Source organism: Grammomys surdaster, unplaced genomic scaffold (assembly GCF_004785775.1).
Source record: "Grammomys surdaster isolate TR1022 unplaced genomic scaffold, NIH_TR_1.0 239, whole genome shotgun sequence".
Taxonomy (NCBI): domain Eukaryota; kingdom Metazoa; phylum Chordata; class Mammalia; order Rodentia; family Muridae; genus Grammomys; species Grammomys surdaster.
The window spans coordinates 3305751-3331462 of record NW_021604684.1 but is presented as its reverse complement, the minus strand read 5'-3'; the positions used below and the strand labels follow the sequence as shown (position 1 = coordinate 3331462).

Here is a 25712-nt window from a genome sequence, read left to right as displayed (position 1 = left end):
ACAGAGCTCTCCAACTGTAGTGTGGTCAGAATCCCCCCCAGGGAGGACATTGAAGGAACTGTCGCTCATTCTTGGACCCTTCCTCTTGGCAGCAGGTCCTGCTTATTTGGCAGCTGGTTAGACTTTGCTGAAATCATCTCCCCTAGGGGTGGCCCTACTCCATTTAATCCTGGTGAACCCTTGCCCAGCTGCTCAGAGCTCAAGCCTCCTGTGATGTCCTCTGCCGGCTCCTGTCTCTCTCTTGAGGATCCCTGCCTTCCTCACTTGTGACTCTCTTCCCCATGTTTGATTCCTTCCTGCCTTCTCTGCCTCTTCCTTCTGTCTGAATGGGAGCTCAGTCCCTTAAGTTTCAGAGGTTGGTATGTTTTGAGAATTATTTATTCTAGGAACCAGTTAAAAAAATGCAGATTCCTAGATGCCATCTGTATTAGTTTTCTATTATTGTGGTCAAATGCCGTGAGTATGGGGGCTATTGAGATGGCTCTGTGCTTACGAGCCCTGGATGCTCTTCCAGGGGACCCAGGACTGAGCATGCACATGGAAGCTTTCAATTATTGAACTTCTGGTCCAAGGGATCTTCAGCCTTCTGGGTACCAGGTACACAAAGACATGTATGCAAGCAAAACACTTATACCATAATTAAACAATACAACAATTAAAAATAATAAAAAACCCACCATCAACAAAGGGAACATAAAGAAGGAAGGGTTTATTTTTGGCTTAGGGTTCCAAAGATTTAGAGTACATAATGGAGACAACATGGCAGCAAGAAGCAGGTGTGCTAGCCAGAGTAGGAAGCTGGGAGTTTGTTTTCAAGTATAAGCAAGAAGCTGAGAAACTGGAAGTGGTGCCAGGCCTTTTAATCTCCAAGCCTGCCCCCAATAATGTATTTCCTCCAGCAAGGCTGCACCAACTAGACCTCCCCAAATGATACTTGAGGTCCAAGTGTTCAAATGCCTGAGACTATGGGGGACATTTCTTATTCAAATGACTCCACCATCTCCAGACACTTGGCTTCAGAGGAAGCCAAATGTTTTAGGTCTGCTGCAGCTGTGCTGAGGCCACCAGGCCCTGTGAACGGAATTGGTACTGAGCTTGAACCTTGGATAACACCTATTTAGACTTTAAAAACAAAAGCCTTTTGGGGAATTTAAAAAAGTTTCCTTTATTTTCCACAAATTCATACATAGGTAAAATATTGTGATCACATTTACCCCCATGATCCCCTTTATCCCTCTTCCACTCCCTCCAAGTTCCGTTTTCCTTTCAACAAACTGTCTTCCTGTTTTCAAACTGCGTGTGTATGTGGCTTATACATGTGTGTGTATGAGGGTGTGTATGCATGTGTGTATGTGGCATATACGTGTGTGTATGTGTATGCAAGTATGTGTGTATATATATATGTATATATATATGTGTGTGTGTGTGTGGTATATACATGTGTGTGTGCATGTGTGTATATATATGCGTATATGTAGTATATACACATGTGTGTACATGTGTGTGTATGCATGTGTGTATGTGTATGCATATGTGAGTATGTGGTATATACATGTGTGTGTGCATGTGTATGCATATGTGTGTGTGGTATATACACGTGTGTGTACATTTGTGTGTATGCATGTGTGTATGTGGTATATACGTGTGTGTGTATGTATATGTATGTATGTATGTATGTGTATATGTGTATGATATTTTCAACATTTGAGTCTTATCTAGTTTTGGGGGACAACCAAGAGCAATAGTAGCAATTGCTTTGGAGGCCTTTGTGAACACTTTCCAGGGTGGGACCTCATAGCTGGCACAGTTTTGGTTGGTAACTGATAGCTTCTGGAGCAGCACTGTCTATGCAACATATCTTCCTTCAGGTTCCACATTTAACTTACATTTTAAATTAGCTTTTAAAAATAGTTTTTTTTTGAGGTAGCGGGCTTATATATTACTTTGCAAACATCCTTAGTTCTGGTTAACTCCCCTTGTTGTGTGTTCTTCCTCATCATCTGCCCGTTTCTATCTCCCTTAAACCATTCCACTTCCAATATTCCCTCCCTCTGCTTTCGTACTGCAGTGGGCTATCCTGTGCAGCATCTCTGAGGGCTTCTTTCCTCGCTTCCCCTCTGAAAGACCCCTTTCTACCTTCTTGTTAAGTGCTCCAAGTTAAACACACAGATCTAAAGATGCCAAGCTAGGATTTGCATCATATATTAGATGTATTGTCTTTCTGGGTCTGGGTTACATACCTTATGATATTTCCAGCTCCCACCTCCCCCCTGAGATCTTCAAAAAATTCCATTGTGTAGGTGCACCACATTTTCATATCCGTCCATTAGTTGAGGGACATATAGGCTGATTCTATTTCCTAGCTGTTGTGAACAGAGCAGCAATGAACATGGCTCAGAAGATATCTAGTATATGAAGTCTTTGGGGTGTATGCTCAGTAGTAGTATAGCTGGGTCATGTGGTAGCTTTTTGAGACCCTCCCATGCTGATTTCCATGATAGCTTCACTAATTCTTTGGTTATTTTTTTAAATTGAGTTTTTTTTATGTTTATCTGTTTTTGAGTTCTTTCCCTCCATCTTCTCCAAAGATTTATTTTTAGAACTATTCCTTACTTCTTTTTCTGGACCCAGAAACACAGAAGCCATTTTTCTAGTCTTCTTAACTTGCTGTGTTCCTCTTCTGTTATGTGGCTGCTCCCTTGAGGGCCTGGCCTGCACTTCCCACACCCTGCATGAATCCCTATACTCTTCAGAGGACACCCTTGGAGACAAGTATGTACCACAGGCTGAGGAAAAGGACAGATTCAGGGAGGATGTTTTCCCCTCCTTTCTTCCCTGCATGATGTTCCTATTCCTAGAGGCGGGAGGAAGTGGGTGTGGCTGAAACGTTATTTATTATGTTTCATCTCAAATCAAAGGAAAGCCGCTGAAGGAGCTTTTACAGTGGATAGCTTTCATGAGTGAGACCAGCACTGTGCACTTGCCTCTCCAAGTTCTGCAGTCATGACTAGACTCTGACCTGTGCCTAGATACTGTCCCTTCCCTATCTCTGGAGTTACTACCTTCAGGGTGTCAATTTCAGTCTCAAATGATGCCATGTCACTGACTCCAGGTAGATGAAAATACACAAATAATACCAAAGGCTGCATTTTTAAATGTCTCAACAAGATTGATAATCATTTATGTTGCCTGGACCAGTGTTTCTTGTACATTTACAATCTTATCATGCCATAAAATAATTTTTTTTGGATTTTTTTAGCTTATATTTTAGTCATAGTCAACAGAAAAATGGTGGCGTTGATGTTGATAGATATTCTCATACTGTACCTGTATTTGCAGAATGTATTTTTGCTTGCAAGTGCTGAATCTATTAGAAATACTGCATATAGTTAGGTGTGCAGAGCTGTGCCCTTAAATTCTTTTGACCTATACTTTTAAACCATCAGAGAAGACTCTAGTTAAGGTAATTAAAACACACACACACTCTCTCTCTCTCTCTCTCTTTCTCTTTCTGTATGTGCGTGTGCACGTATAGGTATGTGCGCATGTGAGCTCAGGCCTATAGCATTAGCAGTTATCACAAGAGTGGTCTGATCTATTTATTTTAAAACGAACAGCACCAACTCCACCTGTCACATTTTATGGTGGAATCTGAGAAGAATGAGGACAGTTTTATCAGGATTGTGAAGTTTTCCAGGGGCAGAGCTTGTGTATGTTAATTTACTTTCTAAAAACAACTCGGTGCAGTGTTCCCATCCTGGAGACCAGCTGTCTGTTTTCACTCAGACCCAGCTCCTCCTGCCATGTAACTTCGTGATGAGCAAAGGCTCATTTCTGAAGCGGCTTGCAGCTCACCTGCTCCCTCAGTTCCTTCTCATCTTTCGCTTTTCCACAAGGTTTTAGCCAGAGGTGTAGGGGATTCATGCACACTGGATGACAGCAAATCATTTGACCATCTATCAGCATTTCTTAGGGGTCCCTAGCAATAGCAGCTAGGATGTAATGTGAATTGACACTTACTTCAAGTCACCAGCTGCCCTTTGAAACTAAGGTAATGTGGTCAGTTCAATGCATTCATTTATTAATTTTCTTTTTTTTTTTAATTTTTTTATTGGATGTTTTATTTACATTTCATATGTTGTCCCCTTACCCCATCCCCCACCCACCCAGGAACCCCCAATCCCCTCACACCTCCTCCTTCTTCTTTGTGGATGTAACCTCTATCTACCCCCCCACTCCCACCTCCCCACCCTCAAAACTCCCACCCCCTGGGGCGTCCAGCCTTCATGAGGTCAAGGATCTCATCTTCCACCTGTGCCCAGCAGGGCCCTCCACTCTTATATATTCAGCTAAGGCCCTGGATCCCTCCATAAGTGCTCCCAGGCTGGTGGTTTAGACCCTGGGAGCTGTGGTTGGTTGGTATTGTAATTCTTTCATTTTAGAGGACATGGTGAGATAATTTGCCCTTAAGTTCAATATTGCATGTAGTGTTGGATTGAACATCTTCATTTACAGTAATACATGGTCCTGTACCTACTAGTCTTCTGGTGCCGGGTTGGAGACAACATGGACTCTCTGGCTTCCTCCCAGTCATAGGTCTCTGGATTCTCTTTCCTTTGCTCATTTCTTCCCCTTTCCTTGTGCCCCTCTCTGTTCCTCTTGCTTCTCTCCTTGCTTGACATTTCTTCCCTTTTGGCCTTAGCATCACTTGTCACTAGAAGGTTGGCCAACCACATTGAGTGTCAAAGTCTTGTGGCTGCAACTATCTTATTTCTCATATGAATTCTAGTTATTTGAGTAGTACCACTGTCAGATTCTGGCCAAGTAGAGGCAAATTTCATGGGAGAACCTGAAAATTCGATACATTTTGGTGTTTAGCTTCATATTTGAGTTTAATACAGGAGACCCTGAGGAGGAGAGAGATTTTAATAAGCTGGCAGATGCAGTTTTATGCTTTGCTGTTGCTCATGTGTTACTGGGTAGCTGAAGCATCACACTCTGCTCTTGAGTTCAGTTTTCCCTGGAGTGCTGCCTTCATCACTGTGGAGTTTCCCCCTTGACTTCTTCCCTGTCTTTGGCTTCGGATTTTACATATGTTTAAAGCTAATGTAACACACAGAGCAGAGCCTGAAGATATTTAGAAGCTATGCACTACTCTCTCATAAATCTGTGTCAATCCTTAACACAGGCAGTGGTTTGGATGGATTTCCATGAGAACTTCTTCAGCTACAAGGTAGTAAAACAAATGCCTGAAAATAACCGAACTCCAGACAATTGTTTGGCAGCGTCTATCTTTTAGAAACTTTCCAGACCTTGGAGAAGGAAATGAGTCTGAACCTAAGTAGTGATTTTAAGGATAAAGGTAGTAAATGAACACTGATGTTATTTGCCAACTATATTTTTTTATTCCGCCATCTTATCCCACACTCCAAGTAATTCAGACTGTGAGAGTTTTACTGTACTTTTTTTTTTTTTTAAATTTAATTGAAATTGGTTTTGCAGAAGTGGAAAATTGGCAGGAAGTATGGAAACTAGCAAACCGGTTTATAGTGCTCTGTGCTTCTCAGCTTAATGAAACCCACAAGAATGAGGAAAGGCTTCACGGAAAGGTCGGAATAAGAGGCTGCCTGGTAGGCATTCTCTTTTCTGGAAGTTTATTTTTATACTTTTTGATTCTATAGCACGTGGAACAGCATGTCCAGGCTCTAGCTGACTAACAGTGGCCTCTGAGATAGGCAGGGCTTTAACCCTGTTCTTTTTCCATAGTCCAATGTAGAAAATACTGGGAAATGTTTCTAAGAATATTGTACAAACAAGAACTTGGTAATTAAAAAGAAAGAAAAAACCCAAAAAAACAAAAAACCCCAAACAAACCTGCATGACCCAACAGAAATGAGCAATTGGCCTGCAAAACAGTGCTTGCTAGTCTCGACAGCCAGAGGCTGTGTTCTGGAACTCTTTAATGAGGCAGTAGATGCATGTGTCGATTTTTGATTAAAACAATCAGTTGATATGGGAATATTTGGAAACTGTATTGTTGACTAAAATAGGGTAGATGATCATTTCTCCCACATGGGGAAGGCAGTTTGAATGATGAATGACATCACCAGTATGTTTCTAGATGGAAGCCCAAACTAGATCAGTGGAAATAATACACCTACACTTTTGGTCCAACAGAACTGGCTGTGTAAGAGTTCCTTCCACACATTGCTCCTTTCTCATCCTCTGAATGTTTAAGGCTTCTGTGCCTGGTCATTTCCAGAGCTAGTGTCCTCACTGCAGCCCCCGCTGCACTCTGCTCTTCCCAGATGACCTTCCCGTCAAGGAGCCTTCATACAGCAAGTCCATGGCTGCCACTTCCATGCTTCTGTCAAAGCAGGCTTTTGATGTTCTGAATTTGAATGCACATTCCTAGGGAAGCTGAGTCTGGTGGCCCCACCTACGATCTATCCTGTGCTTTAGGGTGCTTCGTTTGGGGACTCATCTGTGTCTCACATTTCTTGGTAGTTTGTTATAGACACAGAGCCTTGTGACTCACTGCAGAGTCCTACTAGCTCTCAGTGGTGTGCAAAATTGAGCTTATGCTAAGCCTGCTGGAATGACCATTTACAAGCCATTAAAACGGAAAGCCAGTAAAGTGTTAAGCAATTTCAGAAGATTGGATTCCAAATGTATTTGAAAGATCCACATGCAGATAGTATAGATGAGTGAGTTCTGTTGCTGAAGAAGTGAGGACTGGAGAAGGTTCTAGAATGAATCTTTGGTATTCAGCCAGCTCCCTCAGATCCAGACATGTGTTGCCCCACACAACACTTAAGTACATGACTGCTTAAGGCAGACCACAAAGCCATCATGGTCTTGTCCTTTTCCTTGTAAGGACCTACCTGTAAGGCAAACATGCTACCTTCATTCATCAGCCCTTGGGTCTTAGGTTGTAATTTGCTCGAAAGTGTTCTTAACTGGATGTAAAGGTCACTTAAATGATGCCATCCCTTCTTGGTTATTATTTTAAGGCTATCTTTCTGGATTCATAAGCAAAACAACCCCCCCCCAATGCCTCATCTCCTCCTGTGTGTATTGTTCTGTTTAAAGTTCCCCAAACACCTGGCTCAGCAGTGTGTGACTGTGTGCCTCTGCTTGCAAGCTGGTGTGCAGCTACATGGTCCTGGGGAAGGACTTGGGAGTACCATGTTGGCTGTAATTCTTCCCAGTGCTATGGCATCACCTGAGAGTGGCCTTGTTCTATTTTCCTCTTAAATGGCTTTAGGGTGGGATTTCTGAACTTTGCTGGATAAAGTACCAAAGCCACACAAGCACCAGGACAGGAAACCAAGTTGTTGCTTGCCTAGGGTAGGTAGCCTGCATTTTCCTTGATGAAAGACAGTGGTTGACTAGAGAGGGCAGAAGAGCCAGAGAGGCTTCCAGCATGAGGCCTCTGTCCTGATTCTGTGTTCCTCACAGACTTTGGAGGACACTCTGGTCCCCTGAGGCCAACGAAGCCTGTGGTGCCCTGGCCACCATAGGTCCAGCTACAAGTGTTCCCAATGGTTGTCAGAGTTTTTGAAGACACTGGGCACTTGTGGGCACCAGAAAAGACCCCAAGTCCAGTGCTCTGAGCTCCAGGAGAGACAACCTATGAGAGTGTTTGCCACTTCCTGTTTCTTTTCTTGGGGCAAAATGGGACATTTCAGTACTGCATCTGCTTTGAGGAGGCCCTTCATTTCTATTTGTGGATAAAAACTCAATATAGACCAGATAAATTATGTATCTGGCCTTTGACCTTCGACTCACTCTTGTTCTCCCTCATCAGGTTAGTAACTGTTAGTTGCCCAATGCAGTCATGTTGTATATTATTGTATATTAATGTGTATATGTATATATGTATATATATAGTATGTTAATGTATATAGTAATGGTATAAGTATCAGAGAGTATCATCAAATAGTTGCCTTTGCTTTAATAAGAACAGGTGTTCACACTGGTAATCACGGTAAGGATGGTCAGCTGGGGGTGGAGCCTTTGTGTAGTCACACTACTTGCATGCCCTTGTGCACTAGGCTGGGGTCCCTGAGCAGGGAGGTAGTTGCAGTGTTTCCTACTGTTCTGTGACTTGGGACCCTTCAGCATCGGGCTTCTTCCTGAGGCAAAGCTTAGTGTAAGAGCCCTGCATAGCACTCGAGCCCTAGAAAAGTTGAGCCCGCAATTAATATTTCTCCACATTAGTTCTCTCTGAAACAATGCATCCCCATGAGAGAATGCTGGAGAGCAGTTTTTCTAGACTATTTCAAGAAGTTAGTCAAAAGTATCAAGCACATGTGGATTCAGTGAACCAAGTCAGTGCATATATGCATGTGTGTCTGACACAAAATTCAGACGTGTTGCTGTATCTGATAGGGTGTTATAGAACTTATCTTTAATATTTCTGGAAAAAATGGCATCAAATAAAAATGGTTTGGGGAAGGGCACCTCTCTTTTTTCTTAATCTTCCTGTAACTCTAACGATTCTGGAATTACTTTTCATCCTCACCCCAAGTAATAATTTTCATGAAATAGCTCTCTTGTCTGAAGGCCTCACTGTATCATAAAAGGCTCTACTTCATGAGACAGGGTTGTCAGGTAGAACAAACCTCATTTCAGAGCAAGGAAGAAAGTCTCCTGCAGGATTCTTCTCTTAATCTTACTCTAAAACAAGTTTTTTTTTTAAAAAATTCTTTGTTAATGATGGAGTGAGAATGTTGAGAAAATAAAGAATAAATTTCAGGTTGGCTTGGTGGGTAAGGGCACTTGCCACTGAGCCCCGTAACTGGAGTTCGATCCTGGAACACACTTTATGGAAGGAGAGAAGCAATGCCTATAAGTTACTCTCTAACTCCCACATAAGCTCTGGCAAGCTCATACCCCACTTCTACTCCACATCTGCCAAGTACCCAGTACCTTAGTACTTGGGAGGCAGGAGGATCACTGTGAGTCTAAGATTACTCTGGTCTTTAGAACAAGTTCCATGCTAGCCAAGGCTAATCTGAAAGGCCCTGTCTTAAAAACCAAACAGAATAAAACAACAAACACAAAATAGCAAAACAGAAAATGCACCAACCCAACCCAAAACTCAATAGTTGTGCACTGCAGAAGTGGAGCATTTAGCTAGCATGTGTGAAGCCCTGAGTTCTGTCCCAGGCACTGCCTAGAAATAAACAGATGAGGAAGAGTGGGGCTCACTTCTCGTTGTTGCTTTTGTATTCTTTCTTTCACACGTCTTCCTCTAGGGCAAGAACAGTCCTCACTACCCGTTAATTTTTGAGAGTACCAACCCATCATGCTGGTTTCTTGGGCCTCACAGGAGGAGCACCTGCCCTCAATGTCAGGGGCGTGTCTTTCAGGACATGGTTTGGAGTTAGGATGTGTGGATTCCTCAAAATACTATGAACAGCAGGGAATGTGCATGAGGAACCCAGCCGGCACTTCCAGCGCAGCACTTCCGGTACAGCACTTCCTGCGACTGGCTGTGCTTAGTCTACTGGTTCTTTTTTCTTCACCAAACTGTTCTTCTGAAACCAAAATTTCCTTTTGTAAGGTTGAAATATTCATGCTTAGTCTTTTTGCTTGGGAGTCCTGGGTTTTGTGTTAAGAGTGCTCAGTGGGCTTATGACAAAAGACATGTGTTCACTAGAAGGAAGGAACGATAAAACCTGGGTAGGCGTTACGTCTGCATCCCGACCTGGGTTGGACCATATTTTGTGTTAGCCCAGTGCTGGTTCCATGCCAGCTCACCACCTGGCTCCTGCATAAGGGGGTCTTAATCTGTGGGTCATTGCTATTTTCATAGCTAGAGATGGACCCAGGAGGGTTGAAATTCTGCAGGGATGAAGAGTTGAGTTTGTTGAAATTCTCAGCCTTGTGTTATAGAACTGATGTTTTTAGTTTTTCTTGGCTTGGGTATGAGAATCCTGCTGTCTGAGAGGATAACATTCATGTTTACTGAGTGATTTATGAAAGACTGGGAATATGTAATAAGTTCCCAAGTATACAGTTTTGGAGATTGCGATACGATTCTGTAATGAATGAAGTTTGTATTTTCACTTCTTTGAAGCAGTTAGTCTATATTAAAATCAATCCTTTCAAAATTTACAACAGATAGAAGAACTTCAGTCATGGTTATTTTTCTTTACAGTAAAAAAGTATAACCTTTTATTTGAGGGCAATGAGCACTGAAAATATTAATGCATTCAACTTAAAACATTTTTCATTGTTTTTGTGTGGGTGCAGGTGTGCACATGCCACAGTTTGTATGTGGTGCTCACAGCACAGTGTTTGGAAGTTGATTCTTCCATTACAAAAGGAAATTTCTTCCATGGTAGATTTCAGATATTTAATTCAGGTTGTCAGGCTTGTGTGGTAAGCACCTTTACCCTCTGAGCCACCTTACTGGCTCTGTATTCAAGTTTTTTAATTAAAATTTATTTATGTGATGTGTGGATGTGTGTGGGTAGGCATGTAACACAGAGTGAGTATGTGTGTAAATCAGAAGATAACTTGTGGGAGTTGGTTCTCCCCTTACACTGTTGGGCTCTGGGGACTGAACTTAGGTTATGCAGCTTGGCAGGAAGTGCCCTTACTCACTGATAATCTCAACAACCCCGCACACAGCTTTTATACAGAATTGAAACAAAATTTTAATTAAAAGATTTAAAAATGATCTATTATTAAGAGATTTTAAAAATAGCTGTTCAAGAGGTTGTATCAAATTTTGTTTTTTTTTTTTAGAATTATAACCAGATCATTGACCCTCACTGGATTTTGTCCTTTTGGATGGGAATTAAAGACTTACTGATAACAATGGAAAATTGAAAATGAATCATGTGAAGTCTTACTTTAGACTTTTTCTTAAGCAATTTTTGTTTTTAACAAAAATTTGTGTTTAATTTGTGTTTTTAGATAATAAAATACCAGAGATGATATCTAACAAAAGTGTGGCCTCCTGGGATATGGTTCTTTTTTTTGTGTATGTATGTATGTATGTATGTATGTATGTATATATTTATTTACTTTTGGTTATTTTATTTATTTACATTTCAAATGTTTCCCTTCCTGGTCTCCCCTCTGAAAACTCCCTTCCAATCCCTTATCCCCATTGCCATTAAGAGGGTGCTCCCCCACCCACCTACTCCTGCCTCATCCCTCTAGCATCCACTTATTCTGGGGTATCAAGCCTCCACAGGACCCAGGGCCTCCCCTCCCATGGTGACAGAAAAGGCAATCCTCTCATAGGAGGCTGGAGCCATGAACCCATCCATGGATATGGTTCTTTTAAAAAAGTTGATTTATTCTTTGATAATTTCATATGTATATGTACCTCACTTCTCCCGTTGAGTTTCCATGCCATGTTCATGTCTTTTATTTTGTTTTTACTTTGTGACCCACTGGGTATAACTAGGGTCATGACTGGGAATGGATGGGAAGCTATCCACTGGAGTATGAGTTAACTGACCAGTGCCTACTTCACTGAAGACAGTGAATTCCCTGTAACATCTTGTGCAGAGAGTCCTTACTTGTGTCTGTGTATTGAAGCACGTTCCTTACTTTTTCCTCTAGCAGTTTCAAAGTATCACGTTTTACGTTGAGATCTTTTGAATTGGTGGGAGTTGAGTTTTGTGCAGGGTGAAAGGTGAGAATCAGGTTTCATTCTTCTTCATGTTGATAGGCCATATCCTGGGATCATTTTTTGACAATACCGTCTTTTCTCTTATGCGTATTTTGTTATTTCTGAGCCCTCTGTCTATTTCATTGATCTATGTATCTGCTTTTGTGCCAGACTTCTCAGAATGGCTTTGGCTAGCTTTAGTCTTTTGTGTCTCTGTGTAAATTTCAAGATTTTTTTTTCCTGCATCTGTAAAGAATGGCCCCAGAACTTAGATTGAGATGCATAGAATTTGTAGATTACTTTTGGTTGGAAAACTATTTCCACAATATTAATTCTTCTGATCCATGAACATGGGTAATCTTTCTGTCTTCCATTTTCTTTCTCAGGTTTATTTTTATTTTTTATTTTTACTGTGTCTTAAAGTTTACATTGTAGGTGTCTTTTTGTTCCTTGGGTAGGTTTATTTCCAGGTCTTTTATTCCTTTGGCAGATAAAGGAATCCACGTGAAAGGATGTTTCCCTGGGTTCTTTTTCAGTATGTTTATCTTTGGTGTATAGAAAGGTCACTGATTTTTGTGTGTTAATTTTGTATCCTGCTCTTTCACTCAATGGGTTTATCAGCTGTAGGAGTTTCCTGGTGGAGTCCCTCTGCATGTCTAGAGTCCTATTGTCTGCAAGTAAGGGTACTCCTTTTCCTATCTGCATCCCCTTTATTTCTTCCCTTTGTCTTATTGTTCTAGCTAAGGCTTCAAGCATTGAACTAGAGTAGAAGTGGGAGAGTGTACCTAAATTTTGGGGTATACATGTTTGAATTTTAATATCTTCTTGATAGATCCCTTGGTATGTATGAGATGACCTTCTATATCCATTCTGACTAATTTTGATTTAAAGTCCATTTTGTCAGATAGCTGACAATAGCTGCATGCTATTGTCAATAGCAACATGTGCTCATTTCCTTATTCCATTCGCTTGGATTCTAAATTTTTACCCTTAGGTTATGTCTGTCTTTGAAGGGTAAGCAGCCTTTCTTAGAGGCAGCAAAAAGATGAATCCTATTTCCAATCCATTCTGTTAGTCTAGGTCTTTTTGTTGAGGGAATTGAGGCCATTAATAGTCAGAGTTATTATCAAAACATGTGCCCTGATTCTTGTTGTTTTGTTGCCTTTGTGGTGTTTTCTTAAACTCCTTTTGACCAACTGTCCTGGTCTTTTCTCTCTGTGGCCTTTTGGGAATGTTTATTCTCTTTGGTCCAGAATCCTTCCAGTGTCTCTGTGGATTAGCACTCATAAATTCCTTCAGTTTATTTTTGTTGTGGAAAGTTTTTATTTCTCCTTCAATCATGATAGATAGTCAAATATAACAGTCTGGGTAGATAGGTGCTCTTCTGGCTTTCAAAATTTCTACTGAGTCACCATCTGTTGCAAGGACGACTTTGCTTTTCTGTGTAACTTTGCTCCTCTCACTTGTGGCTTTCAGTAACCTTTGTTTAGTCTAGGTTTTGGTGGCTTAATTATAAATATGGCTTGGGAGGGTTTCTTTTCTGATCTTTTAAAAATTGATTTCTGTATGTCTCTTGTACCCAGATGGACATCTTTATCTTTGGATTGGGACATTTTTTTCTTTGGCTTCATTGAAAGCAGTTTTTATACCTTTAGGATGGAAGCCTCCTTCTTGTATGTCCACAATTTATAGATTGATGGTTTGATGGTGTTCCCAAGCTCTTTCATATTCTATTCATGTATACATTTAAAAATTCACCATTGACCTTGAACTAATGATCTAATTCTCTCACGTTGCCTTCAAACCCTGATGCTCTGTTCACCATGTGATCAGTTAGTCCCGTTGGTATTTGGCTGATGGAGGTTAGTGTCTCCACTGTCATTTCCTTTGGCTTTGCTTTAGCAATTCTCTCTTTATTGAATCCTGTTTTCATATTTTGAATTGATGCTTTTATTTCATTTGGCTGTTCGTTTTTGTGCTCTTGGAGTGTGTCATGTCTTCTTTGAATTGTCTGAACCTCTCTGTAATCCTTCCTTTGAATTCTTTGTCTGGCAGTTCTTCTAAGTCGCTTTCATTGGGGGTCATCACTATGGAGTCAGTAATTTTTGAAGGAGACATGCTGCCTTTCTTCTGTGTGTTGTTTATGTTTCTGCACTGAAACTTTTGAACTGAAGTTAGTTTATGGAGCTTTTCTTTCCGTTCTCCTTTTCTACCTCACTTCCTTTTATCTTCCCTCTTTTCTTTTTAAGTTAACCTTCTTTGCATGGAGGCAGTTGCAATGTTCAGAGAGGACTCAGTCCCTGTGTCAGATCCAGCTGCCTATTCTCATGGCTGTTGATGTGTGTTGCAGGTCCCTACATACCTGGGCAAGCTACCCCAGGGTCAAGTCTGGTCCACTTCTCACCTGTGATTTTTGTTGTGGGTTCCTATGTACCAAACTCTAGTTCACTGCCTGACCCCTGTTCCCACCGCCCTGGCTGTGTTTTGTGAGCCTTTGTGAGCCCTCTGGCCCTGTACCCTTGGTCAGAATTGCCCCTTCACTCTGTCTGGCACCTCTGTCACTTTGTTTACATGGCATGCATCTTACACTGGATCAAGTCCAGCCTTTCTTGCACATCTCCTACTTTTCTCTACACTTTAACGTTGCTACTTTCTTAGAGACATTCCTAAGCACTGACTCAAGTTCATGGGCAAAAGCCTGCAAGGCTAAATATGTTTCAGCCTATTTTGAAATTAAATTCCAATCTTTGAACCCTGCTCTGAAGGAGTGAATGGATTCAGGTGCTGTGGCCTTATTGCGTTATGTAGAAGTTGACTAATCATAGTTGTTGAAATTAAAAACTGGCCTCGAGGGGATGGCTAAGCTTTTAAAGTGTTTGCCTCACGAGCTTGAAGACTTGAGTTTGCTCCTCAGGATCCACGTAAAAATCCTCAGCATGGCAGGGGCTGCTAAAGAGGCCAATGCTAGGGAGGCAGAGACAAGAAAGTCCTCAAGGGTCTCTGGCTCACCAAGCTAAGGTGATTTTTCAGGACACTGAGAGTACCTGTCTCAAAGGAGGCAGACACCTTTTTGAGTATGACACCAAAAGTTGTCCTCTGGCTTCAACATGCAAATACCTGCTCACAATACACTCACATATACACTTACATACACAGCCACACATGTGAACAATAATTTAGAGACCTCTAATGAGTTCAGAATGCTGACAATATAGTTCCTTCCTGTAGGGTGGTCATAGCTGAGTGAGAAAACTCATTCATGGTTGATGGACCCTCATCAATGGAGTTACACATGCATTTAATATATAAATACGCATTTCATGTATCTATGGTTTAAAATGTATTCATGTATCTCAGTTTCCATGGCTGAGCTGTCTTGTGCTTTGTTCAGTTCTTCTAGGGCCGAAAGTTACGATGTTAGGAAGGCTGTGCTTTGCATGGAAAAGAGTCAGCTTCCAAACTTGTCGATGGTTGACAGAATTAACTGTAGGATTGATATCACTGTTTCTTTGCTTGCTGTCAGCTAGGACTGTTCTCAGGTCCTATAGGCCCCTCAGGTCTTTCCATGTGGTCCCAGTCCTTTGGTGAGGCAGCCTCTCATTCTTCAGTTACAATTCAGAAATCTATAATGTACTAAGATTGAGGCCTTGGTAGCCTGCTCTAGATTCTGTGCATTTCCAATATGAATAGGAAGGAGATAGATAATAACAGGGAGGGTTTGGGTCCTCCCTGTATTTGGAATAGATTTCTACAGGAGTCTCACAGTGTTCTTTATCAGTCACTTTTTATCTGGATACCTTTGCATTGGTTGAACACTGGGGAGTGACATATGGTAGGAACATGATTTGAGGGACAAGTCTCTTGGAGACTGCAGTGTAGCACACAAATGTCACAGATGGCTGCTTCTTCTACCTTGGATGGAACACATCCTCCGTACTGGCTGACTGGGTGTTAAGAAGTACCCATCTAATCGGAGGCAGATTTACCTGAAATGGTTTCCTAAGACAGGAGGTCACTGAGTGGTGCACAATGATTCTCCCTGGAATTGGGATCACACAAAGTGTGCTCACTAAGTTGGGATAAAGGCGTTGATGGTAGATGGTGGGAGCCAGGCAACCCCTGCAGCACTAAAGATGCTTTATTTTCAGGATGGAAGACACAGAAAAACAGGCAGTTTTGTGAGTACAATCAATCACAGTGTCTTCCTGGTTAGAGTTTCATTGCTACACAGGATTAGATACCTGTTTCCAAGAAGGGATTGAGGTATCCTCGGGCTTGCCTCCTTTTACTGTTGAATATTAGGTACATTGAGTTATCTCAAGGTAATTTGGATTGTTAAGGAGGAAAATGGTTTTTTCATCAGGCTACACAGAAGGCTAAAACAGTAGGATTGTCTCAAATCAGAGGCCAGCCCTAGGTTATAAAGAGGGACCCTATTTCAAAGAGAGAGATAGAGATTGTCACCCACATGACTTGATGCTTCCTCAGTCTGAGAGCCTGAGTTTGGCTCCTACATCCCACAGTGCAAAGAGAAGCTCCAAGAAGTTGTTGCCTCACTTCTACATACATGCCATGGCATGCTTGTGCCTGCACTCACGGACACACATAAAGAGCAACAGCAGCAGCAGCATTGCTACAGACAAATTCACCTATCTGAATTTGAAAAGAAAACAGTCGAGCTTCCTTTTGGTCCATTCCTCATCCGGGTCAGATCAGTGGCCTGATATGATACCTGCCCACATTCTATAGCCTGCGTGCCTCCCAGGAGGCCCAAAGTAACCAAAGACACAGATGCGAGCCTGGCATGGCTGTCCTCTGCGAGGCCCTACCAGCAGCTGACTGAGACAGAAGCAGATACTTACATTCAGCCATTGGGCTGAAGTCAGGGTCCCCAATGGTTGAATTAGGAGAAGGATTGAAGAAGCTGAAAGGGAGAGCGACCCTAGAGGAAGACCAGCAGTCTCAACTAACTCAGATCCCAGGGAGCTCCCAGACACTGAGCCACCAACCAGGGTCATACACTGGCAGAGGTCTGCCTGGTCTGGCTTCAATGGGAGAAGACGTTCTTAATCCCTGAGAGACTTGCGGCCCCCTTGGAAAGGGGAAGCCTGGTGTGTGTGTGAGCACCCTCTGGGAGGCAAGGGGGAGGAGGAATGGGATGAGGAACTCTGTGTGTTTGGGAGGATTGAAGGGGGACAATGACTGGAGTGTAAATAAATAAAGTAGCTATAAAGATAAACAGTCCAGCAAGGTACTGTCCATTATTTGTGACTTCTCATTGAAGACACAGTTCTTGTTGTTGGAGGAGCAAGTGTGTCCTTTGATGTAGAGATGAGAACTTACTGCCCTCAATGACTCCTAGAAAAGATCCCAATTTAGTTACATCTTTCATTCCAGATTTTTGGCTATGAATCTCTCCCCCTCACCCCATGTAGTACTTAATGTTTATATTTGGATTTTTATTTTATTTATTTTTATATTTGTGCCTTGCATTGTGACAATTCTCAGATTTTTTTTTTTTTTTTTTTGGAACTTAGGTTGAACTGAGAGAAATCAACTCATCAACCTTCTCTGTATTTCTTCTAACACTTCCGGCTCTACATTTGCAGCACCAGAGCCCGTTCTCCTGTTGGACTGTTTTTAAGGACGGACCTCAGGCTTCGCCTAGGTCAGAGGTGAGCTGATGTTTGTGAAGCAGAGTTTGATGGTCCTGGTCTATCTGAGGCCACCCTTAAGTTGCCTTTGTTTTCCATCTGTGTGTCTAAGTGACTGAAACTTGGGTACATGGAGGTAAAATGTAGATGGTAACTACATTTCCGACATCCTTTAGTGTAAAGCTAGATTCAGGGCTAGCCCTGGGTGAGTCAGTCAGTCAGATGGTGTTAGAGGATGCAAGGCTCTGTCCCTAGGTTCCGGTTTATCTGATGTTTGCTCTTCACCCAAGGATGTCCCTTTACCTCTGTTACGTTGACTCTTAAGTGATTTTGTTGATTCTGATCCTGCATAGTTGACTGCCTTCATTTGATGTTTCCTGGCATCAAACAAAGACATTTGCTAATTTTCAAGATAGTAGGAGTTCTATAGTGTTCTACAAAGCTTCAGCGTATTCCCTTCATCCTTCCCTCCCCGCTTTCTTCCTTTTTAAAAATTTGCTAGAAGATTGGCTCACTAATTATAACAAGTCCTACCCTAGCCCTCTGAGGTCCAGGACAAATCCTGGTCTCTTGTGTTCCACCCTCCCTTTCGATGGCTTGCTTGTGTGGCTGGTCTAGAACAGTATCTGGTGTGCCAACCCAACTCAATAAAATTTGTGTCAAATGTCATTAGTTGGTGAGGATCTTCCTGGGCTCTAAAAAAAAATTGTATGGTTGGGATTCAGTGAGGCTCCTGATTTGCAGCATGAGGAAGGATTCTGTGTGTTTTTTTCACTCAATGTACACAGTTCCCTCAGTTTAAATGGACTTTTCTCAGCCTTTCAATGGTAAATGTCTTGTTCAGCAGACTGCATTCTACTTCAGTGTGGGTCCAGTTCCTCTCTCTATGGATGAGTTGAGTTCAGTTTATACATAATTCCTTCCTGAGCGAATTAACTCACAGGGTAGATGGCAGGTGTTCATCGGAGTGTTCGGAGCTTCTCAAGGATGTTTGTGTTGCTGACGTATATTTGTGCGATTTCTCTATTAACTGGATGGAACAATACGGTGCTGGAGAATCTCTTGTTTTTGCTGACTTAATGAATGTTGGTGGTTTTCCTACTGTAATTTAGCACAGTTAACTACCACCTTAAAGTAGGAGGAAGTCTTCTCCCAAGACCCGTGCAAGTGTGAGTGCAGTTTAACATTTGTCTTTACTTCACGTGCATTCTCCTTATGTTCACCCACCCAAGCCTAAAATTGTCTCCATATAGTTTTCTAAGTAAGCGAACATACCACTGAATTATGCCCCAAAGGACTGTGAAATTTGATTTACAAAATTTTGGTAAAAGTAGCAATAATTCTTGAAAATTACATAAGTATCTGATTCCTCTCCTTATATGGGATTACCTCATTCTGTCAACTATTTTAAGCAACTTTAAAATTGGTAATGGAAAACTTTCTCTTGACTACAGTACCGTATGTGGCTTTTAGGTTAAATACAAAACTGTGTTCCTCCCCGCCAACGAGAGCCATTGAAGAACTGCCTGTGCTTGCTGCACAAGTGTGTGGAGCTCCAGCATTCCCGGGTGCTCTCAAGCACAGACTTTTGATTCTGAGGTGCTGTCAGGACTTTCACACTTTAAAATAGGCTCTTACAGCTGGCTGTCCTGGAATTTATACTTGCTCTGTTACTTGTAAAGCTCACAGCTGGACTGCGAGACATTCCTAAGTGGTGAGCACTCTGGACAGGTGTCGCTTACTCTCTCTGCTCAGTTTCTCTGGGAGGGTCCTGCCTTAGTTATACCGCGTCTGTCTGTCTTTGGGTGCAGTGGATTTATTTGGACTTGGCTTTGAAGGTGGGTTTGATTGGGTCTCTGTACTTAGGTTGTTATTAAGTATTTTAAAGATTCAGTCGTCTTCCTGAAGATTCAGTCTTCCTGAAGATTCAGTCTTCCTGAAGACTCTGAAGGCGTGTGCACCTTGGTCATATCGCACTTGCTCAGACTTTGGCTTGTGTTCCAGCCCTGCCATGTCTATTCATTTTATACCCTGGGCAAGTTGTCATGGGGAGTCTCAGCGTTTCTTATCTTATGGGAGATTTATCTTGAGGAATTATCTTTGAAATGGCTAATTTAGCATTGATCCACATTAAATGGTCAGTAAAATGTAAGTTGCCATTGTCTATTCTGATGTTAGCCAGCTGTCAGTCATGGATCATACATACGTGGGAACTGGCAACAAACAGACAGAAGTGCTGTCTGTCTTCCTTCGGGACTGAGCAGGCTTTCTAAAACACTGCGTGAGGCATCCTGCTAGAGCCAGGTGTTAGGAAATGGTGAAGCGCAGGGCTGCTGAGATGTAGGTGAGGAAATCATTAATTACATCATAAATTCAGGCTCCTTGCTCAATGGCGAGGACAGGGAGCCACTTTGAGAAACACTCAGCAATTAACCAACAACTCGATTTGACACTGTGCTTCTCTGACCTAAACTTCCTGTGATCATGTTAAAAGACCCCCCGCCCCCCAACAAAAATCCAGATCAAAGGCCAGCAGTACTGGGGAAAGCATTTGTCATCTGTGCCTGCTAAATAAAGCGATGTGTACGTACGAAATGATCTCTGTGGTGCACAGGCAACTGATGAAATGGTGAAAATGGAACCAAATACGAGCAATGAGAGCTCGGCTGTACGGAAAGCCTGAGGTGCCGCCACTTCAACTTAGATCCCTGTGGAGGCTACAGTGATTCCCTGTCTGCACAGGAAGCTGGACAGTCATGGGTTATCCTCCAAGTTAGTTATTTGGGAGGCGAGAGCAAAGGTACCAGAAGTAGGAGGCCTGGGGAGATCCCTTCACTGTTCTCCTGGGTTCTCAGAGGACTCCTGAATTCTGTCAGGGCTCCATTCAGGATCTCCTTCTGTCTGGAAACCCTACCTTCTTGCCTGTCCATCCCTGTAACTATCTCTGTGTGACTGTGGACAGGAGTCAGGAGGCTGTAGCACCCTTTCTCCCCCCTCCCCTCCCCTCCCCAGTCCCCCATTCTCTGGCTTTGGGTTAAGAGTGTCATCGGGAAAAGCAGACACATGGTGCAGGTGTCAGGAACATTGGATATATCCTCAGAAAGCCGGGAAATGTGAAGAGGAAGGCTAGAAGGAAGAAACTTCAGAGACATGTCACTTACGAGCCCTTCTGTCCATGGCCTGTGACCTTGGGATTTCTCTGTCTGCTTCATTTGCCGCCCATTATTTTGTTCCGTAATGTTTGTGTTTGTGGAGGCCAGAGAGCAACTTTGAGTGTCCTTCAGCCACGACCTGTCTACCTTTTCTTTTGAGATATGGTCTCTCACTGGACCGGATGTTGCCATGTAGAACAGGTTGGCTGTCCAACAAGTCCCAGGGACCCACCAGTTTCTGTCTCTTTAACACTGGGACTATAAGCATGTGCCACCATGGACACCTTTAAAACACGTTAATTTAGACTTTTTACATGGTTCTGGGGTTGAACTTGGGTCTTTATGCTTGCAAGGCAAACACTTGCTAACGGGACTATCTCTTCAGTCCTCTGCCCTTCAATTACCAAATGACATTTTTCCCCCCTTCATCAAGTAGACAGCCACAATTGTAACAGGAAAATGCCTTTAGCAAATTCTTCTACATTCAAGTCCGCCAGCAGCTTTGTCAGTTGATCACAGTATTGTCAAACTTCGGGAAAAAAAAAAGCTAGCAAATTTTCCACCTAAGATTTTTTTCTGTGGGGGAGGTTTGGGCGTGGGTGTGGGGAAAGAGTATAAAATAAGACTTTCAGAGATTCTCGGTTGCTTGGTATCGTTTGTATTTTTCCATGGTGCGGGAGGTTAGAAATAGAACTGCTTTTTATGGGAGGCTCAGCAGCAGTTTGAAAACTTGGTTTTGTGGGCTTGGTCTGTCTGTGTGGGTGAAGTCGTTTCTGCAGCAGGGTGTCTTTGGGTGCAGTGCATGGCATCATGTTCCGGTACCTCCTTCTCTGCCTTCCTGCCCCCACCCCCGCCTCCCCACTTGGTATCACCCAGATGAGCAGCACTGGAGTGTAAAATGTGCTTTGCCAGGGTCAGGTTCTTAGCGCTTGCTTGTGGCAACTGATGCCAGTTATAACAGACTGTGTCTCAGCAGTCCCGGCAAAGTCACACTTGGTGCATCTGTGAGGGTATTTGCTGGACGAGCATGCCCTTCAAGGAAGATGACCTCCTAAAGTCCTGTTGGTGATGGCGTTCAAGGGCCACCCCTTTCAAAAAGGGTCACCACAGAGCTGTATAATTATTACAGATTCTTCCAGATGGAAGTAGTTGGCTAAGTTCTTTTTGGATTTAATACAGAAAGGGCAGGAAGATGGATCAACCTAAAAATAGTTTTTTTTTTTAAATTTGTGTATGTGTGCTGTATGTTGATGTTAGTGTGGGAATACCCGTGCCATGGTTTTGCATGTGTGAGTCAGAGAACAGCCTTGAATATTGTTCATAGTCTTCTGCTGTGATACAGGGTCTCTTGTTTGTTGCTGCCAACACTGAGCTAGCTGGCTCTCTGGGATCCGCCTGTTTCCATATCTTGTCTCTCTGTGTGAGCACTGAAATTACAGACATGTGCTACTATGCCTAGATTCTCATGAATTTTAGGGATATTTGTGTTTGAGTGATGCATACTTTTATCCAGTGAGCCATCTCCCTATCCTAAAAGAGAACATTTTTGACTCCCAGGGAGTCTGGAGGCATCCTTGAACTCCATGGTATCCTATCCAGTCCTGGGAGAATGTTAGGACCTTGAAGGGATGATCAGTAAGGTTCTGGTCTCCTCAGAGGTAGGAACATTTTCTGGCATGAGGTGTGAGGGTCATTAGAGAAATCTTTTTAATGATGTCAGATGTGAGACGTCTTGGGTGTGGGCCGAGGACGATATAGGCAAGATTGAAGAGGGCAGGCAGGGAGACGGAAGGGATTGGGTTGTAGATTGTGTGATGTAACAACACAAATAGACGGTTAGATGTGTCACCTGGTAAAACAGACACATACGAGCAACACGGGCTGAACTCAGCCACTTGTGTTTATTTATTCTCATTTATATATATGTATCAATAACAAAGAAAAGGAGGCTGTGGATTTGAGCGGGGAGAACATGGAAGGGGTTGGAGGGAGGGAGAAATGATGTAAATATACTAGACATAGAGGAAATGACAAAGGATTTCAATCAAAACAAGAATGTCAATTAGTCTCTTCTATGCAGGCTTTCTAGTTCAGTGACTTGTTTTTGTGTCGTCTTTATTTGTGTCCGAGGCTGTTAGCTAATGTTCAGCTGACTAGTACAAACAGCACCTGGGAGAGGCTCTTTCTTGACAGTAGGTGTCTGAGGTTTGTCAAGGCTCAAACAGATGTGTAAGGAGCAGTTTTTCTTCCTTCTCCCGGGGTCTGAATTGCCACCATTTTCTTCATTTTACCTGCCTATCTTTCTTGGACCTTGAATGCTGTGGCGAAGAAGTCAGGGCTGTGCAGTTGAAGAAATGCTGTTAGCATTGACGAAACATAGACAAAGCTGATAAAATGTGGTATCCAAAGAGACCAAGAGATGGAGGCTAATATATTGTTAACTAGCTTGAGTTTATTAATTAGATTTTTTTTTAAAAAATAAAATCTCATGTAGACCTACATCAGGTAAATGACCAGCCATCACTGTCACCATCCCCAAAGAGACTTGCTCCATGGAGGCTGTAGCATGGGAATTATATTTGTTTCATATTCTGAACTGAAGAACTTGTTGCAGGTATACTTGTGATTTGGGGTTTCTTTAAGACAGTAAAGCTTACAGCAAGTAGTTGATAATTCTTCAGTTAAATTTAAGTGAAATAAAACCTAGTCCCCCCACCCCCCAAAAACTAGCAAATAAATGTTTCCACCTTGTTTTCCATTAACAAAGTATCTCCTTGGATACCTTCCATCAGCTGAGCCAAAAAATATGAATAAAGGGTTATTCCATTTCTGTTTAATGAGCAGATGTTAATGTTTGATTGACATCTGTTTCTGGCCATTCTCAGACTCACAGCAGTAAGGACTAACAGTTTCTCAGACTTACAGCAATGGGCATTTTAGATGGTACAAAATACATAACTTTGGCTGTAATATTACTGAAATATTAGTAATCTGAATAACATAAAAAAGAAAGAAAAAATTCATGAAGGAGTTAGTATAATATGATCACAATATTACACTAAAGAATCTTTCTTTTTGTTTTTTTTTTTTTTTTTTTTTGAGACAGAATTTCTCTGTATAGCCCTAGCTGTCCTAGAACTTATTCTATTGAGCAGGCTGGCCTCGAACTCCTCATGGAGATCCACCTGCTTTTCTGCCGCTTAAGTGCTGGAATTAAAGATGTGCACCACCACTGTCTGGCTATGAAACCTCTCTTTACAAACCACTGATTCCAAGTGAGTTGAGGTCACAGTCTTGTAAACATTGGCAGTAGGCCATTCCTTGTATACTTTGAGACACAAACAAACATGAGGGCTTACTGATGTAAATGTTTTACTTAGAAGCATTAAAAAACACACCTGAAAAAAAAAAAAGCAAAGACATATGCCGCATTGGCAGACAAAGTAAGTGGTGTGGAAGGAAATACAGCCTCTTTTGAGTTTATAGATGTTTTGGCATTGTGGCTTTTAGATATACCAGTTGGGTCTTAAAAGGAACTGCAGTCCTGCCCTGTTTTGTACTGATGCTGAAGATTCTACCGCTTGGCATTTTCCACATCTCTGTAAGGGTCTCAGGCTTCATCTTGTCCAGTAATTGTTTCAGGTGTGCCCAGAGTCTGTTTAATCAGTATCCGAGTTCTCAAAAGAGCTCAGTTCTAGGGCACAATGCAATTTACATCTCAGGTACCAAATCTTATGATTTCACTTTATTATTTTATTTATTCATCTTATTTTAATTTTACAAATAAGGCAGTGTGAGAATATGTGAGACTTACTGTGCTTGGCTTTTTTTTTTTTTTTTTTTTGTCAACTCAACATGAGCCAGCATTGAGAAATGCCTCCATCAGATTGGCCTGCAGGCAAGTCTGTGGAACATTTTCTTGATCAATAATTGATTTAGGGACCAGCCCACTGGGAGCAACCCCAGGCAGGTGGTCTTGGGTTGTATAAAAATGTAAACTGACAAACCAGGGGGAGAGCAAAGACGGTAAGCAGTGCTCCTCTGTGGCCTTAACTCCTGCCTCCAGGTTCCAGCTTTGAGGCCCAGCCCTGACCTCTCTCAGTGATGATTTGTGACCTGAGGTATGGATAAACCCTTCCCTCCTCAAGTTGGTTTTGATCATAGTGTTCTATCACAGCCATAGAAACCCTAACCAAGCACACGTGTGCAATGGTTTACAGTGTTAGGAGAGATTAAAAGACATAATGGGACATTGAACTGTCCAAGGATTTTTGAAATAAGTAGAATTTATTACAGTATAGTTGATTTGGTTGTTTATCAATTAAATTTAAACTTTTTCAATAGGGTCGCCTATCTTTCAATCACAGTGGAATGAACGGTTCTGACTCCATGTTTGGGTGACTGGTAGAGAAAGCTTAAGTAAAATCGACATTAAGAATTGCCAGCTGGGGGTCCTGGGAGCTTGTTCAGTATTTAAAGAGCAAGCAGGAGGGGTGGAATTTGGACTCCATGTAAATGCCAGGTGGGCACGGGGGCTTCCCTGTAACTCCAGCCTAGGAAGACAGAAATAGGCGATCCCTAGGACAACTGCCTAGCTAGACTAGCCATATCGATGAACTTGGGTTTGATTGCCCCTGTCTCGCTAACAATCTGAAAGAGCAATCAAGGAAGATTCCTGACAACCTTGGACCTCACAGAGACATGTGTGCTCATGTACCCGCCCGCACATATATGCCTTCAATGCGCGAACATGCGTACTCCCACATGTGTACACCACACAGACACATGAATAAAAAATAATTGCTAGGTGGCCAAACAAAGTACTTTACAAAGTGGAAGAAATTGTTATTATTTGAGTCTGAAATGTGTCCTACTCGCTTACCCTTTGAGTAAAGATTTCCCATCTGGTCTTACATTTGGAGGCTGCAGAATGTTTAGGAGACGGAGTCTAGTTCAGAGTAGGTTACTATGGGGTATCTTTCAGGGTTGTAGCTCCATCCCTGGTTCCTCTTGCTCCTTTGGCTCCTGGCCCACCACGGTGTGAACAGCCTCTGCTGTGGTGCTCCTGGTAGGCACCTCATCTTCTGTACTGTAATATGGACCAAGACCCTCTGAAACCATGAACCAAGGCAAATCTTTCTTCAGTTATTTCTATCAGAAACTGTGATCACAGCAATCCAAGCAACTAATACAGATGTGAGTTCTTGGTAAAAATCATTTAGAGACCATCTGTCCTCATATCAGGGATTTCTGCCCAGCTGCAGATCT

The 25712-nt window shown here is 42.3% G+C and overlaps 1 protein-coding gene across 3 annotated transcripts in view; it reads left to right on the top strand.

Annotated features, from left to right (window-relative positions):
- Ldlrad4 (low density lipoprotein receptor class A domain containing 4) overlaps positions 1-25712 on the top strand; it is a 305502-nt gene that overhangs the window by 45813 nt on the left and 233977 nt on the right. For 2 of the 3 annotated variants that reach the window (XM_028774214.1, XM_028774213.1), the window contains exon 2: positions 17176-17313. The exons of the other annotated variant lie outside the window; for it this stretch is intronic. The gene's annotated coding sequence lies outside the window, so the exon portion shown is untranslated. The remainder of the gene's footprint in view (positions 1-17175; positions 17314-25712) is intronic. 3 annotated transcript variants of the gene reach the window in all.